Raw genomic sequence first — 17,361 nt, 5'->3', positions numbered from 1 at the left:
CCTACAAGGGTGTGATATGCAAAATAGTGTTGTAGACACCATGTGCTAAGATAGAGTTGTGTACTCCTGTGTTGTCTACATGACAGCCCAAAAAGGTGTGCAAACACCTAAGTGTCTCACAAATAAAAATAATAAAATAATGCAAAATAATTAAATAATGCATTAACCTAAGTAAACTTAAGTGTAAATAGTAAATACTTATTTACACCAACAATTAGACTCATTATAAGCCCTAAATAAAGATAGCATCAAATTTCAAAATGCATTTATGTATTAATCATACCACTCTAACTCACAACTATAGTGAAAAATGCTTGTGAATTCGTAGCAATTTTTAGATTCACAATAAAGTACCAGTTATCATAAAAATAATGCAATAACTATAATTTCCTTAAATATACTAGGAACTGTTAAGCAATTAGATATCAATTATTTGGAAACTTGCAATAATCAAGAATCTTACAAGTAGTGAATTAATTTTACAGCCAAGAAATTTGCACATTAACTCACCTAGCTCAGTTTTGGTGAATTTTTGGCAACTTTTGACTTGAAAAATCATGGTATATCTTGCAAGTTTTTATTGAGTGATATTTCAAACTACAGATGGAACAAAAAAAGTAAAATAATAATTTCACTGCCAGTCATTTAGAGCCCATCAACGAAGCTCAATAAACATACTCTCTAGAAGATTGTTATAATATGAATCTTCCATAAAGCCTGTCTTCTAGAAGTTCCAATATAATTTGAAACATGATCCATAGGTAACATTCTTCACATATTGCAAACAAATAAACAACTGGAAAACCCATGATATGACTAAAACACTACTTCTCAATTGCTACCACAATACTATTCTATACTTATTTTCTTTGTATAAAAATGAAAACCTCTAATATCTAGCATCAAAAAAAGAACACAGGAAAGAAGAGTATCAAAATATGAGAGATACCCAATCCATAAATTCATTTTTGACACAACAAACAAAGAGATTGAAAATGCCAATCATGTACGATCATGTGGTGAAAATGATAACAATGTATGCTATGGAAATCAAATCTAGATCCTATAACAATGGAACAAAATAGTTAAAAGCAAAGAGTATCTTCTAACCAAAATATATAGAAGATGGAAACACCTCAAAGTTTAATAGTATGTCTTTATATTTCTAGTTTAAAAAAAGAAAAGGAGGATCAAGGTATCTTAGCTTCAACCAACCGTATGTCCAGCTAAAATAAAAAATTACTAACTGAAATAATTATGATAATTAAGCCATTTAACAGACAAAATATATATACATAAAAAGAATGCAAATATAGGCCTTCATATTATTACATGGTGAAAATGATATGGCCAAAAACACTTTTCAGGATTTCAGCAAAATACCTTTTACTATACTAAGTCTTTAACCCAAGCTTTGCATCAGATATCTAGGAAAATGACTTGGGAGTGGCAGCCTCAGAATCATTTTGCAATAACTTGAACTTAAGGTCATCAGGAAGTGCCTGTCAAAACACACAATACATAAGTACAAAATATAACTTGAATGAAAACTTGGTGACTTTTTCGGTGTATAAAGATATGATATGAAGCTTTGTGACTCAATCCCTACCATTATTTCAATTAACCTCTCAAGTTGTATTTGCTCAATCTAGGAGTGAGGAATATATGACCTGTTAAGGCCCAATTTTTGAGCAACCTCTACAACTAAGGACCTATTCTTACCCTGGACCTAATGATGAATTCACAACAATTCAAATCAAAAATTTTCAAAACATTAGAAAGACAATAGTAACTCCCAAATGAATGCCTTTCATAGCCCAAAAAGTCTTGAAATGTGTTGAATACCTATATGTACTTTCGCTGTAGTTGTTCAAGCTTATCAGCTTTCACTATCACCCTATCATTTGTGAATATACAACTTGTTCAATTCAATGATGAAGTTTTTGTCTATCCTAGGGCCATCAAGCCTCCAAGAAGATGAACAACAGCTTCAAATGTTATCCTTGGAGAAATGTTAAATGGATGATCTGTAACCCATTCCTGCTATCACAATGAAATTCTATCATTTCAAAAAAGTAAAGTGCACCAAGTATCAATGACATAGAAACTACTTGTAGTTTTAAATGAAGACTTTCACTATCTCAAAGACAACTTCTTGGATAAAGTGGATTTCACTTTTACTAAGAAAGAAATGGGTCTTTCTTAAATTGGAAGATATTTGCAACTACAAACATAAAATTTACATATTAGATTTTGCGACTCAAAAAATATGTCAAATCCTATTATAAACTAAGGCAAGGGACAAAGTCATAATTACCTCAAACATAAGGTTGTATTTTCCCTCTCTACTTCGTATCCTTAGGTAAGATTAGCATGTCTTTGCATCTTCCCCAGGGGGCAAAAGATAGATGTCATAAGTTTCTTCAATTTTTCCAAGATCTTCTATGCACAAAACTTCCCTAATTTGGTCCCCTGTAATAACGCAACTAGACTGCATAAAAAATAATAGGCACATTTATCAGGCAACAAAAGTGTCTGACTACAATTATCCATTGAGACACTTAGCTAAATTATGATTTGCATCAGATCATAAGATGTTATATTATAATACCTTCAAAATGTAAGTTGGGGTTTGAAACCCAGAAAATGGATTAAATTTAGTGATAATTTTAATATGTGCAGCCTCTTGTTGAGGTTCAATATGCATCTTATACATTGGATAAACCTGCAAAATCCATTCTCACATTTAATTAAAAATTTAAAAAATATTATTTGTAAATGCCTCTCATTAGAGAACACAAAGACAAATATCTATAGATAATAATCCAAACTATAGTTCTTGACAACAGACACCAAGTAGCTTTGTTCTTGGGCATCATTGCCATTTAAAATACATAAGATCCTGGCAGCAATGCAAATTAAATTTTGAAGATTGTTCTCTTGTTTCTTTATTCTAATGATCAATCAATAATAACAATATACAAAAGACAAAGGCAGACAATAACCCATGCTTACAAAAGGAATTCTCAAAAGTAATATAAGCTTTAGGAGTGAACTCCATATCTTGGTTCTAGTCACACAAAGCAATGGGTTTTGGACCAAAGGATAATGTATTGTTAAACAATAATCTAAATTCAGAAAGGAAGTTTTGAATCCACAATTAGTAGCAATACATGCTTAAAAGACATCACTTGAATCTTGGATAAATGAGGAGTTTCATGGAAGAAATCTTGAAGTAAAGTATGACATTCATGATACTATTATACATTGAATAGGACAACAAAAATTGTGAACCCATGTCTCACTTCCTCATTTAGTAGGGTTTTGTTAAAATGACTTTCTGCTCTACTATAATTATCATATTATATATTTGTTAAAATTAAGTATGTTTTTTAAAGAGGAAAGTAAAATAAAATTACAATTCATCTAAGATGTGTTTTGGTATTGAGCTTCAAGGGAAAAGCGTACACCAAACCATCTATGGGGAGCAAAAACAAATGCAGGTGTGGTCTGAGACCAAACAAAAGCATTTCGACAGAAAAGTTTCATTAATCACAAAGGTAGGATTTATGACAGTTGTTCTTTCAAATATTTTAATATGTCTAAGTCAAAGATATGCCAAGAATTATTATTGGTAGTTATTTAATGCCAATTAGAATTGAGCATGTTTGTCTTGCATTTGGTATGTGCACCTACCCACATTACTACACAAAGGAGATTTAAGCATGATAGGACCTAGTAAAGTTATCAATATGCTATAGTCATTGACTATGGAAAATTGGAGATAGTGATGTTGTGATTCTTAAAAGATATAACAATAGTACAGATGTCTCCTTTAAGTACAAACAAGCTAGCTACATGCACTTGCACGTCCTATAGTAAAAGATGTAGACTTATGATTAGATACAATGTGTAAGCTCAAATACTTGAAAGATAGGAAAGTAGCAACCATAGGACACATGTATAAGCAAACTAAATATGTAAAAATGTTGTCCCTGTAGTTCATCTTGTGTAATGGCCCTTAAATAAATAAATGAACCAATAGAGAGGAGATTATTCTCAACTTGCTATATAGGTATGTTGGTTCCCAAAAGGAACTCCCTTGCCAAAATTTATAAGGAAAAGTCAACCTACCATTTTTGATATTTGAGAAATGATCTCTACAGGTTCCTCACCACAATGGGAAATATCCCCAAGAACCTACTTAACAAGATCAAAGTGAACACCTCCAGTGATGACACACAAAGATCCAGTAATGGTCGTAATTGTTCATTTACAACATGGATACCCTCAATGATAACAATCTTAGATGATGGAACTTCAACATGTCTAGAAAATAATTCACATAAGATGTTAGCCAACTCTAAACCTTAGTTCAAGCAATTTTTAGACAACATTTGATATTTCTTGCAAAGCATTCAAAATTCAAAACTATTATATTACAACATGTGACAATTACAATGAATATGTTTCATGCAAACTAAAAGTCAAACTTGTAGCCAGTGTGACAACTGAGCTTAAAATCATATACAGGATTTTTTTATAGGTTTCCCGTCTTTTAAATCCTTTATGTTCTAAAGAAGAGTACCATAATTGATCAATGTTGGATCTGCCAATAAAAATACAAGGAGAAATGTTAACAATGTGATTAAGACTGCATTTGTTTTTCTCAATAAAAGATGAAAACATCCATCTCCACCCACCAATAAAATAGACTCATGCATGAAGAATCGGCAGTATTTAGAGAAAGGTCAATGGAATCCAAAAGTACATAGGAGGAAAAATATAACAATACAACTAGTCAACTTTTTCTCATTAAATTTGGATGTGCAAAAAGATAAGAATGTACTGTATCTACGCATGTTTTGTATCCAAAATTATCTAAGAATTGATTAGAACATTCATATTGAGATCTAAATCTTAATTCCCAAAAATAGAAAGTAGAGAAAGAATTCAAAAATTTCCAAATAAAAAATTTAGTGTCTTTCATGTCTATTTTGGGAATGAGAACATACTATTAACTTCAGTTAGATAACAGTAAAGCAAGGCAAAAGCATGCTGTAATGAAATAACTAGACAGTTGAATTTAGATAATATCACCTGTGATTATTGATGCATTTTTGTTAGCTCTTTTCAAACTACAAAGCACATTACTCAAAGAGATGTCTAGCAAAGAATTTGCAACAAATTAAGAGAATGATTTTGACCATTTAATCAATATAGAAATTCCTCTATAGTTTGCAGGTCTTATCTTCAAAAATTGACATATTTAAATAAAGAAGAACAAATAACTCTCAGAGAATACTAAACAATATTTTCGTTGTTTATTTCATTAAACTGTCTCAATTTCTTTATTGCACTAAAACCAATTTCCACAAAAACTATTAAAATTTTTAAGAAATTTTTTGATTTCTATATGATACATTCTCAATGATCTTTATCGTTATGATCTATCTTAATTCCTAGCACCTTAGGAAAACCACCAGTATTCCCTAACATGTACTTGACCTTTCTTTAGGACATTACAATAGCTCAAGGACTCGAGATAAAAGCAAAGACTACCACATTCTGGTCTCCCTTAAGGAAGAAACAAAATTGGGATTAAAAACATATACAAGATTCTCTTTAAATGGCCCAAATGGTTGTAATGTAATGTTAAGAAGTTGCATTCATAAAGAAAGGGTCCTCCACTATTTAATTTATGAAAGATATTTAAGACTAAGATCTCTAGAAAATGGCTTGACCACCATATATGTCCAATAAATCTGAATAAAAAAACAAAGGGACTAATAACAAAAGACAAAAACTTAAAAAATTCTTGAGCCCTAAATATGACACTATCAACTCTAGGAGAGAAGTTGATAATTTATGTTATAAGCCCAAAAATGATGGTGTGCAGGTCAACAAGAAGGATGATGACAACAAAAACTACTCTCCATTATGATATTGCTATCAAGATTCAACTATGCAGTTTGAGTCCAACTCATTGACCCATGTTTCATGAGTAGTGATTCACATGAACCAATCTCTCATAAGATTGAATGGAATACTTACCACTCATTGGATCTAGGTGATGCTCACAGAGATGAAGCACCAAGACTTCATGGGACTGCTTTTTCCATGATGTTGTATTTTTAGTTAAACTCACTACAAACATTAAATACTATAGTATTTTCCATTTAAATTTGGATATAGATGTCACCATGGTAAGAATATCAGTTTTCCAATTGCTCTTAGTTCTATGAAATGTTTTAAGTATGGACCAATGTAGGATACCCTAAATTGCATGCAATCTTTGTCCTTATCCAGTTGCTAACCTTTGGAAAGCACTTCTGCATATATATTAAAGTTTGTCTATTTTTCTAGCAACAATATAATATAATATTTTTAATTAAATATTCATTCTCTCTTTAGGTTTATAATGTTAATATTTAAACCCCAATGGAAAAAATTGCTAAAATAGAACCTAAATTATGCTTTGTGGTTTCTTAGGGATCACTCTTAGCAAAGTGAAACATTGGTGAGCCATCTAGTGAAAATCTTGGATCTGTAGAGTCGTATGCCAAAATGCTAAGGAAAAAGAAGCTAGTTTATTCGACTAAGGCCTCAATTTAGAGACAAACAATAGTACTAAAGCTTTAGCCATGTGGTAGGGTCTTATAAAGGCTTACAACCATTAAATTTCTAAGGTTTTTACTAAGTAAACTCCTGATTCTTGCAAGACTCTATTCAAGATGCCATTTAAAAGATGGGAAACTCAAATGCTGGGAGACCATCATCAAGTTCTCAACCAATTTCACAAATATATAGGTGTTGTTTTCACAATGTACTAAATTATGTGATGATTTATTGGGATTCAACTGCATAGTTTCAATTAATCTTTATGAGTTGGATCACTTCATGGGTAAGCATCCTATTCTAGAAAATTCTAGTGCTTCAGCCTTGTGAGCATCACCAAGATGTAGTGACTGTTGAAAAATGATTCAAAGAATTGCTTGGCAACCTCTTCTCTTATAAAATTTCCACCATAACAAAAATTCTTATGATAAAGAGGAATTAGACCAGTATAAAAATCCTAGACCAACCCTTCCTCCCATCCCCAATCCAACAGACCTCAAAACCCTAAAGCTTAGCAGTTTGGTAAAGATATTTCTATAATGAAGATCCCATGAGCTCTGTCATAATCAAGCCCCCTGAGATTTCTCCTTACCCTCCTCTAGCTGTTGCCCATCCTACTATTGTTTCCCTTTAAAGATTATCAAATTTTCAAAAAGAAGGTAAGTATCTACAAGGAGGTTATACTAATCAAGCAATGGCAAAGCATTGCCTTGACTTCCATGGTTGCAGTAAGTTACAAAGAACTCATGCTTATTGCCTAGTAATCTTGAGGATTCACTAATTAAGGTTGCTATTTAATTAAGTTTAGGAGGTATCTCATAAGTGGGGTACATATTTCAGGCCATTGCAACATTGCAAAACCTCCATGTCCATGTTATCACCAACTATTTAATTGATGACAAGTCCACAACAAGGGGCCATGCTTGGAAGCTGATGTTGAAGAGAAACCATTGGCAACAATTAAAATTTATAGGGCATGTAGGTTCAACCATACTAAGCGTACTATTCCAATTTCTTGAGATTTCTATGCTAGCTCCTATGAATTTTTCTACTATAAAAAGGGTGTGCCCTCAACAACAATGAGTCTAGCAGGCATTTCTATGATGATATTATGAGTTATGAGAGCTTGTCAAAGCTGAAAATAGTTAATCCATTTATTAAGTTATAGTTTCTCTTGAATGGAAAAATAATTAGCATTGTAGTATTTTTATAATTGATAAGAAAAGAAGAAATAAAACAACATTCTCAAATTTGATATCTTAAATCTTTAGAAGGCAGTATAAATTATACCCTGAGTAAAGTTTGAGGTTGTCCATTATCTCACCAACTTTTAATGGGGGATTGAAATGATTGTAGAAGATGAAATGATTGAAATGCTTCATACTACATTTCTTAGTTCTTCTTTTATGAAGAATGTGCAATGAGAAGACTTCATGATTATTGGTTCTCTTCCATTTCATCATTTCAAGCTCTATATGATTATTCAATTATTTTTCCTGTAAGAGGGTTGCACTGAATCCAAGCAGAGATCTCAGCAGGCCATAGAGGGGGTTTGTACAATGGACTCATAGATAAGGAGGTCATGTAAAGAATGGCTCGAAGTAATAACTGGAAAACTACTAACAAGAGGCAACAATTTAGAGAATTTACAGTCTTTCAGATGGAGTGGAAAAGTGGCAGAGGAAGTAGAGATGACAACAAACAAGAAATGATCTTGCATGCAGGAAATGTTTAATTATTAACATCTAAGCCCCTTGTTGGTTGAAATTTTGATCAATACATTTTGACCAACACGAGGCTTAGATGTAAAAAATAATAATTTTTGTCTTCTACATTCCAACCAACCTAAACTTTTTTAGTTGATGGTAAAAAATTTTGGTAGAAAAATGAGGTCAAATGTAGTAGTGCAAGGAGTTGGATAGATGACATGATGACCTTCTTATCAGGAAATGGATATCCTCAATTAGATAGGGAAAAAAGAAGATAGTTCAAATTGTAGTCCATTCCTTATGCCATTGTTGATGGTATTCTGTTTAGGAAGGACTTCAATGGAGCCTTGTTAAGATGCATTGGTGCAAATTAGATAGGAAGAATGATTAGGGAGTTTCATGATGGTGGCTACTTTTTAGCAAGAAGCACTATAAAAAAAATCATGAGAACTAGTTACTACTAGCCATCCTTGTTCCATGATTGCCACAAACATGTAAGGAAGTGTGAAAAGTGTGCTATTTTCTCAAGTAAACAGAGACTTGTAACCCTTCCACTTCATCCCATCTAGGTTGATCAACCCTTTGTTCAGTGGGGATTATATTTCATAGGTCTCGTTAATCCAACTTTTAGCTCTTGTCATAGATGGATTTTGGCTGCAACAGATTACTTTACAAGGTGGACAAAGGTAGTAGCCTTGAAAGATTCTATAGAGGCTTCAACAGTTGAATTCTTGAATGGATTTTTTACTAGGTTTGCTATTTGATTATCAGATAATGCTAGGTCATTTATAGGAGCTTAGATTTGTGCATGGGTTGTAGACCATGGTATTTACTTGAGCACATATTCTAATTACTATCCTCAAGGTAATGGTTTGGCTGAGTCCTCCACTAAATTTTTTATCACAATCATTAAGAGGACTATTGAGGATAATCAAAGGTGTTGGCAGAAAAAAATGAGGATAGCCTTGTGGGCTGATAGGATAACACCTAAGAGGGCTATTGGAAATTCACCAGGGTATACTTTAAGAAACCCCTCCTTTCGAAAAGGTGTAAAAAATTGGTGAAAGGTGTAAAACACTTGACAAAAAAAATTATTTTTTGTGGCGAAAAAAATAGTTTACAAAGAAAAAATAATAATCTCCATTGGCGAATCATTCATAGTCTCTCAAATAATGTGTAAAATCTGGACGAATTGTGTTATTTTAAAACCACAAAAAATTTATACATTGGCGAACAAAAAATAATAATCACAATAAAATTTTAATTTTTTGGGCGAATCATTTCATTGTATTCAAGGTTAAAAAAAATATATGCGAAGTTGATGGCATCAGAGGTTCGCAAAGGGTTTCATCAGTTTGAACTTTTATGTTACGAAGTTGCAAAAAGGAGATTGCATCATCAGAAGTTTTATTCAGGCAGTTATTCTTTTGGTTGCAAGACCACGAAATGTTAATTCAGGCAATTTTTGCATGTTTGCAGCAGTTAAAGGGAAAGGACTTTCGGTAGTCGCAAAAAGGGAGATTACATCATCAAAGGTAATATGCAGGCAGTTAGTCTGTTGGTTGCAAGACCGCGAAATGTTAATTCAAGTAGTTTTTGCATGTTCGTAGTGGTGAAAGGGGAAAGATATGTCATCTTGCAATGTCGCGAAAGGTTAAGATGAAGCAGTGTTTGCCACTTTGCACCGGTTAGAAGGAAATGGGTTTTCACAACTATGACAATGCGATGTGAAATGTTTAAGTTCTAAAACTACGACAGAAGGGGAATCTTATTAGAAGAGGATATAAGGCTTATCATAGGGTCACAAGGATAAAGTGAATATTTGATTTAACGGTTGTGATAGCCTGAGAAAAGAAAAAGAAGGGTTTCATAGTTTTGCGAAAAGATTTCAAGGTTAAATTGAATCGATTGCGATAGAGTGTAGAACGAAGGGTTTCACAACTCATAAGATTGTACAATGATAATGTATTTTTAAAGCTTGAAACTTTGAAACTACAAAAGAACAGGTTTTCAAATCTATTATCTGGTTTCGGACAGCTGATGAGTTGATATTCTAAGGCAAATGAAATAAAGGAAGTAGTTACTACTAGTAGTGATCGATAATAGATATCCATGCATGTGCAAGCTTTTAAATTTTAAAGCCATTAAAATTTAACAATTTAACACCATGGCCCATCATGAAGTTGCAAAAAGCTAGAATTCTTAGGTATCTACAGCTAACAGAGCAAAAAGATTCAAGAATTTGCAGTAAGATCAGAGTGGCAGAAGCAGAATCATCAGTAAAGAAGGGCACTAGAGAGGGCAGTAAGGTTTCATTGTCTCCCAAATTTGTAGAAGAATGGTTGAAGATTCTCCCAAAATCTTCCAATGCTCAAAGTGCTAATGTCCATGCATTTAGAGATGCTTACAACTTCTATAGAGATGCTCACGTACCATACACCAATGGAACTGAATTATTCTGGTGCTTTTACAAGAATAGGGTGCAGAAGGTTCCCGTCTCAAATCCATGGATGGAGAACCTGGGAAAGTTGATAATGTCGAAGGTATATGTGGATGTTGACCTTATCAAGGCACTAGTAAATGCATATAATCCAACCACTCGATCCTTTCATAGAAAGGATATGAGCGTTCTCTGTACGTTAAGTAAGGATGCTTTTGTTGAATCATTTGATTTGCAGGGTCCCATGTCAGTTCCTATTAACTTGGAAAAATTGGCAGTAACATTTGAGAAACAGAGAGATTTCTATACAACACATGCAATGTTGCGACATATCTCGAGGGAAAATCAAAAAAAGATGAAAGGAGAATTCCCAAAAATGGTTACTGATTTTATACCCTTGTCATATTTGTGTGCATACTTTCAGAAAATAGTTTTTGAATTGAAAAAACTATTGGGAGTAGATGGATCCATGGATGCCTCCCTAGCATTTTATGTGATAGCTCTAGACATTCAGGACCCACATACTAATGTGGGGTATGATTTTGGAACATTCATTGCTGATAGTATTCATCAGCAGATGGTGACAGCTTAGCAAGGTGATCTTGACAATTTCAAATTTCTATATTACTCGGTGCTTATGGATCTCATCCTCTTCTACAATGTGGGCCATGTGGATTCCAGTTTCATTGAAGGTTTGGACAATTTCAAAGAGGCATTTCCTGTTCAAAGATGATAAAGATTATGGGAGAGGTTCTACTCTTTTTCTAATTCCCTCTCTTTTTATAATGATTTTGTTGCAACTATTCATAGGATGTTAGGTTCAAAATTGTAAAGATTACCTAGGTTAATCAGGAAGATTATTAGACCAAATTTGTGTTTTGATGATGAGGGACCAATTGATCATGATTGGAGCAGTTCCTTTTTGTTAGAAAACTATACATTGATTAGAATTTTTGGTTGTTCCCAACCCCCTCATTTCTTGCCAAGATATGTACTAGAGAGGGTGGGTGTATTGGATATTTTCTGGCAGTTGTTATCCATGAATAGAGAATATCTAGGGCCAACCATTAAAAAGGGGTCTTTTGTGTGTAGAAATTTTAAAGTAGGGGATTTTGAAATTGGTAAAGAGGCCATTGAGGAAGTTGATGCCTTCCTAAGAGAGTTAAATTTCCCCACTGCCCCCACTAGGGTTTATGACCCATATAACATTGTTACAAGTGCTCTTAAACAAATGAGGGGTTATAATGTCATCATTGGAAGGAAAATTTGGGAAGAGGATGTCATTAGGGATGTATTGTATGAAGATGTTTGTGCTGATAGGATGCAAAAGTGGAGAGAAATCCTCTCAGTAGAGGAAGAAATAAAGAAAGTAGATCCTAATTTCCAGGGCTTCTATTCTGATTTACCCTATTTTAAACAAATTGATAAGTGTATTAAGGAGTTTGATAACATTATGGCTCAAGTTCCTCAAAATGCTAGAGATAGGGTAAACCCTTCTTCTCCAGAGGCAGATGTTGTATTGGAAATTAGTGACGAAGAAGATCAGCCTGTACCTTTAGATTGGGATAAAGGGGGCAAGAAGAAACAAAAATTGATTGAGGTTCCAAAAAATGCTAGAGAGAAAGCCTTACAAGTGCTTCCAAAAGGAACTAGGTATTTTGATGATGCTAGAAAAAGGTTCTTAATTGATCAAGCTACTAAAGAGGAGAGGAGACCCAATAGTTTAGAACTGCAGTCCATGATGTTGGATGACAGAATTATACAGGCTCAAGAATTCATGAAGGATGATGATTTTATCAAGAGTGAAGAATTTAAAAGTTTTTTGTATAAACTCAAATAGAATGAACTTTCTTTGCATGTAAAATTTGGAGACACAGACGAAAAAGTGACTGAAATGGTGCAGAAGCTCCAAGCCTATGATCCTAAGAGTGAAAGCCTCACTGTAGAGGAGGCTAGGGAATTGGTACAAAGGAGTGGTATGATAGTTTTCCCAAGATGGGATATTAGTTCATCATTCTTGCTTGATCAAATGAGGAGAGAAGAAAAATCAATCTCTTATGAGGAGATTAATCCATTTGGTGAATTGCAAGGGGTAGGATTTAATATAGATAGTAAGAAAATGGCTATTTGGAGTATAGCTCCAGAATCACAGAAGCCTACCCTGATGAAAATTAAAGAGACACCGACAGGTAATGCAATTTTTCTGAATGCACATTCAACTTCTTTAGATCAAATTTACAACCTCCAAAACACTGCTGCTATGCTAGGTAAGAACAAGATTGATATTCTTCAAGAACAACTGGTGCAGACATATGAAAAGTACCTTGACACCGGGAAGAAGTATGAAGAGGAAATGAGAAAAACATATGTTCTACAACATGCTTTGGAGGAATCAAAAAAGGAGAATGAAGATTTGAAAAGAGAAGAAAGGTCACTAAGAGTAAGGGAGGTACAAGACCGGAATATTCAAACTAACCAGATAGCAGAAGAACCACATCCAGTAACACATATGGATGTGGATGAGTTTGAGATTAGCAATGATGCAAAGATCAGGACAATGAAATAGTTTTTGATTCATAGAATCATTTCTTTAAAGCGAGCCTCTGTAAATGTACATAGTATGTACATTACTCTGTAGAGTAATGAATACCAATTCTCTTAGGATTTATCACTATTATCTCCATTGTTTACCCAGTGGGGGCCATACATTCAATTCTTTGATAGGTTAGTTCCTTTAATTACACAAAAAATGGAACTACCTAAGGAGATCATTGTTCCTATAAGGAAAATGATACATCAAGTTAAAGAATTGAATTCATTCTTCATTGGTAAGATTAAAGTAGTAAGGGGAAAATTGAAAAGCATAGCATTGGGTACCCCAGATTTCATTCTAACAATTTTGAACAATGAAGGGTATGTCAAATCTTGGCAAGAGTGGTCTGAATCTTTTGATCTAATATTAGACCATCCAAGATTTATAGCATTTTCAAGAGATGAATCAAGTGATCAAGTTGTATAAGATATGATTGATATGACATACAAAATTTAAGCATATATGAACAAAATTACTGGAGAGGATAAAGCCATCATAGATGCAAAATGGACTAAAAAAATCAGTGAATTAGAGGCAGTTAGAAATACATCATGGCCTATTGTGGATATAGATATTGCCATCTGGGAGGTTATAGCAGATATCAAAGCAATCCCTTCAGTAGAAGTTGATTAGCACAAAAGATGGTGGCCTCGGGGAATCAATTGGAGGACAAGTGTTGTAGAAGAATATCAAAGAGAAGTTGTTCATCATAACAGATTACCTTACCTTTGTGGTACATCCACTATGGGTAATGCTACAGTTAGAACTGGAAGACATGCTTAATGATCACTTGCCACTTGTCACATTTTGTAATTGTTTCCCCTTTTTTTGTTAAAATATGTCACAAAAGGTTTCAACATTATAGCAGATATCAAAGCAATCCCTTCAGTAGAAGATGATTAGCACAAAAGATGGTGGCCCTAGGGAATCAATTGGAGGACAAGTATTGCAGTAGAATATCAAAGAGAATCTGTTCATCATAACAGATTACCTTACCTTTGCGGTACATCCACTGTGGGTAATGCTGCAGTTAGAATTGGAAGACAAGCTTAATGATCACTTGCCACTTGTCACATTTTGTAATTGTTTCCCCTTTTTCTATTAAAATATGTCACAAAAGGTTTCAACAAATTGTAATGATTATCTTAATTGTTGTTATCTTTTGTCTTTTGTAATGAATCATTATGTAACCTTTGTAAGCCTAAAGCTTGTTGCAACTCAAGTGATATAAATATGAGTTCCCAAGGCTTAGAAATGGTCCGATCTATTTTTATTTTTTAGATTAAGACTTAAGTATAATTTTCTTTAAGAGCAGATATTGTTCCAACTCTGTGTATTTCAATTTTCCATTATGTTTTGTAGTCAATAGTTCTCTATGATGTTATGGGCTTTGCACACGTCTCTATTATCTCTTCTGTTATTATCAAACAACTAAATCAAGAGAAAGATACAAAAATAACATTGTGTCAACAATATGAATAGAGTAACAAGTAACAAAAATCTTGAACTCAAATCAAGAGAAAGGTACAAAAATAACATTATGTCAACAATAGAGTAACAAAAATATTGAACTCAATTTTTGTAAATTGTAATTGCAATATGACTGAATAATGAATATGGAAGAACTGAAGTAGACCTATAAATTCCTTAGAACTGAATGCTACATTACTAAATCACAATTCACTTCATTGACTCAGTCTCAAATGTGAAACTGAAGTCTGACTAGTACTAATAGGTTCCTCTTCATTCTGAATCGAATATTCAAAATCCACAAAATCTTCATCTTCATTTTGACTTTGAGACCTAAATTCATCATTTATGTTGAAGTCAGCAGTAGAAGTAGAACCACCATCTTTTAAAGTGTTGCAAAGGCCTCATCTTTCACGTGTGGAATTCAAAATGGCCAATGACCTATCATAAGGAAAATCTCTAACATTGTATTGAGTAACAAACTACCTCAAACAAGTTTCCAAATTTTTGTCTAGTTTGTTTCTGACATTTGATTTCAAAACCCCCAATGCACTGAAAACTCTCTCATCTTCCACCGACCCTAATATCATTGTTTGACATAAATTAGCAAGTTTGAAATATTTTGATATTGAAGTACGTAATATTTCACTCTGACTTATCCTTTTTCAGAGTCTTGTTATTGCACTAGGATCGAATGGATTCTCAAAGTTTTCCATCTAGTTTTGCATACACAATGCAAAAAGTTTACATTGATTTTTAAGATTATTTGAATCTAAGATTCCTTGTATTAGTTGTCCATTGCAATCTATATGATTTGAAAACTGTGTTATCAATTCATCAAGTTTATTATGAAACAACTTTGCATCAGTTGGATTATGTCCAAAGTGTTTCCAAAATTGAGGAAACACACAACTCATGGCTTCAAGAATTTCTTCTCAAGGGAATCTTTCACAAATCTCACTTGAAAGTTGGTAGGAAATAGACTTCATATTCTCACTAATAGATTTAACAATCTTGTCAAAATCATCCATTCTAACTGGTACTACTCTGCCTCTCTTGGTTGTTTTAGATTGGTGCATTGGTATTTGAAATCCTTTCACAAACACACATAGCTCATTTTTCCCATTGAATTGTAAAAAATTCTTAGCATGATTCAAATCTGTAATTATCTCCCACCTTGAAAAAATTGGGCTATGACCCGAGAGATCTGAATACAAAGAATCCAGAGCCATGCATGTCATTTTATGTAAATCAGAATACTCATGAATATACATAGTTTTGTCTTGGGCTTTCTTAAAAAGTTTGTTCATTAAATCCAACATGGGGAGAAGATTGGCTAAAGTTAATAGGTTCTCTATATCACTTAACTTATTTAACAAATCAGGAGCTCTATCCACTATAAGGCATTGCTCATATAGAACTCCAATCAAGGATTGATATTTTGCTAGAACTCATTCTGCTGGTCCATGCAAAGATATCCATCTAGTCTCAACATCCTTGAGAATCTTATTTCCTACTGTTACTCCCTCAGAAAAAATCTTAAATTCTACAAAGCATTTAGGACTTCTGCAAAAGTACAAGTGGAGCTCAAGGATTAGATCTTCAACTTTTGACACTGTAGGAAAAGTACTTACAATCTTATATGCTAAATTCATTCGGTGGGCCATGCAGTGTATGCCAAGCATATAAGGTGCAATACTAGTTTGTAATCTTGCACAAAGACCAGTCCTTTGCCCTTGCATTACTGCAGCTCCATCAACTCTAACACACAGTAACTTCTTTGCAATTGTCAAGTCATCCATACCAGAAATCTCATTCAAAGCTTTCTTAACTTCTAAATATAATTTTTTTGCACTTGAATTGGCCCAAATTTTACGAACACAAAGTAGATTAGCTTGACAGACATGATCTTTTATAGTATATACATGCATACAGACCCAAGTAGTGACTTCGTCTAAGGATAATGAAATGAACTTGGATTCTTTTACTCTCTCCTATACATTTTGCTTTTCCACCTTAGCAAGATAGCTTGCCATTTCCCATCCAGTGTATATTGACCAATGTGACATAGGATAGTGAGGAACTCTCAAAAAAGATAATAAATTACCATATTCTGAAAAGTCTCTCATAGGACACCCTCTAGATAGAATATGAGAAATAACACTCATCTAAAGGGTCTTTTCCAAGTTTGCATCATTGGATGCATGTTGAAGCCCATCCTTAATTGGATTGCCACTACTGTCACTACCAATTACTGCTATTTTCTTGAAATTCTCTTCATTTCTATGGAATACTTAACATGAAGGCATTCTTCCTTTGATTTCTATCTCACTGCCGCTACTTCCTTTCCATCTATGATTTGTTTTTCATAAACCTTACCAATATGTTTTTCTATAGTGTCGAGCTTTACCTGCAACTTTTTATCTCTTTTAGTTTTCCAGGTACAAATTGTACACTTGCATTCTATTGGTGGTTCATCATTGTTTGTGACTGGTTCAATAAACTAGCACTTTGCTACCCAATCAACCTGG

At 33.5% G+C, this 17,361-nt stretch overlaps 1 pseudogene; it reads right to left on the bottom strand.

The window, feature by feature from the left end:
• Positions 1–1,427: 1,427 nt before the first annotated feature.
• Positions 1,428–4,862, bottom strand: LOC149553784 (inorganic pyrophosphatase TTM1-like; annotated as a pseudogene).
• Between the last annotated feature and the right edge of the window lie 12,499 nt (positions 4,863–17,361).

The sequence above is a fragment of the Cupressus sempervirens genome, chromosome 6 (assembly GCF_028749045.1).
Source record: "Cupressus sempervirens isolate cs-2001-9-10 chromosome 6, ASM2874904v1, whole genome shotgun sequence".
NCBI classification, from domain to species: Eukaryota; Viridiplantae; Streptophyta; class Pinopsida; order Cupressales; family Cupressaceae; genus Cupressus; species Cupressus sempervirens.
Note: the sequence above shows the minus strand (reverse complement) of the source record. Positions and strands in the feature narration are given on the sequence as shown.